Source organism: Malurus melanocephalus, unplaced genomic scaffold, assembly GCF_030028575.1.
Source record: "Malurus melanocephalus ecotype Western Australia unplaced genomic scaffold, MMel_1.1 scaffold_20, whole genome shotgun sequence".
In the NCBI taxonomy this organism is placed as follows: domain Eukaryota; kingdom Metazoa; phylum Chordata; class Aves; order Passeriformes; family Maluridae; genus Malurus; species Malurus melanocephalus.
The window spans coordinates 3,678,837-3,681,691 of NW_026623252.1; positions in this window are offsets into that span (position 1 = coordinate 3,678,837).

The following is a 2,855-nucleotide window of genomic DNA, read 5'->3' on the forward strand; positions in this document are numbered from 1 at the left end:
GTCACTGCTTTGGCTCTTCCTACCTTAATAAAAATCAAGAAAAATTCAAGATGGCTCCATGGTAGACACAAAAAGACAAAAAGCCACATTAAACCACGCTCTCTTTAACCCTACTGTATGCTATTAGAGCTGTTGGGAATTCTGAAGTGCATTCCTGAAGAAATCCCAAGAGCTGATTTCTGAATTGGTGGCATCCCTGTTGATACACAGAGAGCTATTCACATCATACAGCAAAGTGTTCAAATAAAAGTTACTTATATTAAGGAAGAGGTGAACTTGGAGCTCTGTGTCTCCCAAAAACTAATAACTCCTTCGATGCTGGACAAGGGGGAAATTAAAAATTATTCCTCTTAATTCTGGGAAGGCAAGAAGGAATAGTTACCAAGGACAAAATCATAAGAAAACCTGAGAATCTTTATAACCAGAAAGTCATGAAGGAACACAGGAAGATCATTTAGCAACAGAAGGAAGCTGGAAAATTCATCAGACCAAAGCAATACACCTRCTCTGAACTTCCAGCAAACCCAGTTTTGTTAACAAACACAAACAAAAAGCGTGCAGGGGTGGAAGATGCTCTTTGTGAAGCTTGTTTCTTAKGAATATTGTCAACTGTTCTCTGCCTTCCTCTCAGAAGCTTCTAACAAAGAAAAGAATGCATAAAAACATTCGACATAGTTCTTAATTATGTCTGCTTTCCAAACTACTTAAATGACACATCTCCATTTTAGTCAGTCTCTGACAGTTTCCCAGGGGGAAACACTAAGGATTGATACAGAAATGTTCAAATATTCAAACCTCCCACTACCTCARGTTGCTCCAAGCGCCATCCAATGTCATCTTGAACATTTCCATGGTTTAATTATACATTTCTACAGTTATTATTTTGCTTCAGAAACGTCGTCTTTTTAAAATTACATTACCTTCACCCCCTAYTTGAAACTTCGAGCAGGTCCGTGGAATTAAAAAGCCAAACGCTGCCAAGGCATGTCCCAGATGCCTGTGTAGAAATCACATTATTATCACAGAGAAGCGACTTTCCCCCCTCACTTTTCCCTTAAGAACCAAAACACCTCCACGTCCCAGAAAAGTTACAATAACCTTCCTTCGCTGCAAGTGACACAACCAAAAGCTGAACCACAGCCGAGCCCGTCCCCGCCGCAGCGCCGGCTGAGGGCGGGAGAGCCCTCGGGGCAGGCCGGTGCTCCCGCTCACCCACGAGCAACCCCCAGGGGGGAGAACGGCGTCTCACCGCAGCTCCAGGGCAGGCTGAGGCGCGGTTCCGCTGCCCGGACGAAGCCCCCCGGTCCGGTCCGGTCCCGCACCGCGGCCGCTCCCGTTCCGGCTCCCCGCGCCTCAGCGCCGCCACAGCCCCGACCGCCCGCCACAGCCCCGCCGCACACGCGCCCGGCGCCTGGCGCTGCGCCCCGCGCTCATTGGCTGCGGCGGGGAGCGCTCCGACGCCTGATTGGSCGGCGCGGAGCCCGCCCTCGCCGCGCGTGGCTACTCCACCCTTCCCTCAGAGCCGGTACCGCCCTATCCCCTCGGAACCGGTGTCGCCCTATCCCTTCAGAATCGGTGCAGCCATGCCCCCTTAGTGCCGATACCACACTATCCCCTCAGCCGGTATCGCCATATCAGAATTGGTACCGCTGTCTCTCCTCGGAGCCGGTAGCGCCATATCCCCTCAAAAGCAGCTGCCGCCGTGTCCCCTCAGGGTCGGTACCATCGTGTCCCCTCATGGCTCTCCCCTCACGGTCCCTTCCCTCACGGCTCTCCCGCCGCTGAGCACTGACAGACCAAAGAGCAACCGGCGGGGAGAGAGCGCAGCAGCCCTTGTACAGCTGCTACAGAATCGCAGAATATCACGAGTTGCACATGATCCACAAGGATCATCGGTCCAGCTCCTGGCCCTGCAGACACTCCCAACAATCCCACCCTGTGCGTCCCTGAGAGCGTTGTCCCCGGACTCCTGGAACTCTGGCAGCCGTGGGATCTGACCATTCCATGGAARCCTGTTCAGTGCCCAACCACCYTTTGATGGAAGAACTTTTCCTAACATCCAGCTCAAACCTCGCCAAGCACACATTAAAACCTACCTGAGTTTTGAGCCTGAAGGAAAGCATTGCAGGAGCAGAGACAAATGCAGTTACCTACCTGCCACACAGGTACACGTTACTTGTGCAAAGGGCTCTGCTTCTTCCTTTAAACACGTATGTCTAAAGGCTGTAAAAAAGTGTGTAAATCATCACTCAGCTGCCTAAAAGACATGAGACTTAGAGCCTCTAAAGCCAAGCGAGACAAGAACTATCCTCCTCCTTATTCTCTTTCATGTAAGTGACTGCTTTGGCAACACATCAGGGCAAGATGAAGTTTAATACCAAAACAGTATGTTTTTGATGAACCAAGCTGCYTCCTGTTGAGAAGGATTCTTCCTGTTGTGAAGGATTCTTGCAGGGAAAGTTAATGTGTGGGCTACCTCTATGTTCACCATAAATAAAAGTGGAGAATTTAATCCAATTAGGAACAGCCTTCAGATTTCTCCTGATGGGGCAATGTCCCTGTCTTTCCCCACCCCAAGTGCACCTGGCCATTAAAATATCAAAATTTGGAGGTGTACCCTGCCATTTAAAATGTTGATGTTTGGAGGTATGTTTCACACCAGTGCCCTCAGTCACACAAGCCCCTGAATTTCTACATTTTGCAACCAGTGTAACTCATGTTTTGTGTGATCCTGCAGCAATGTGTTAAAAAAGAAAATGAGCTGTTACACCCGTATCACCCCAAAGGTCAGTATTTTCCAAGAGAATGTGCACTGGTAACATCACCATGGACAGACCACTCCATAAAAACTACCC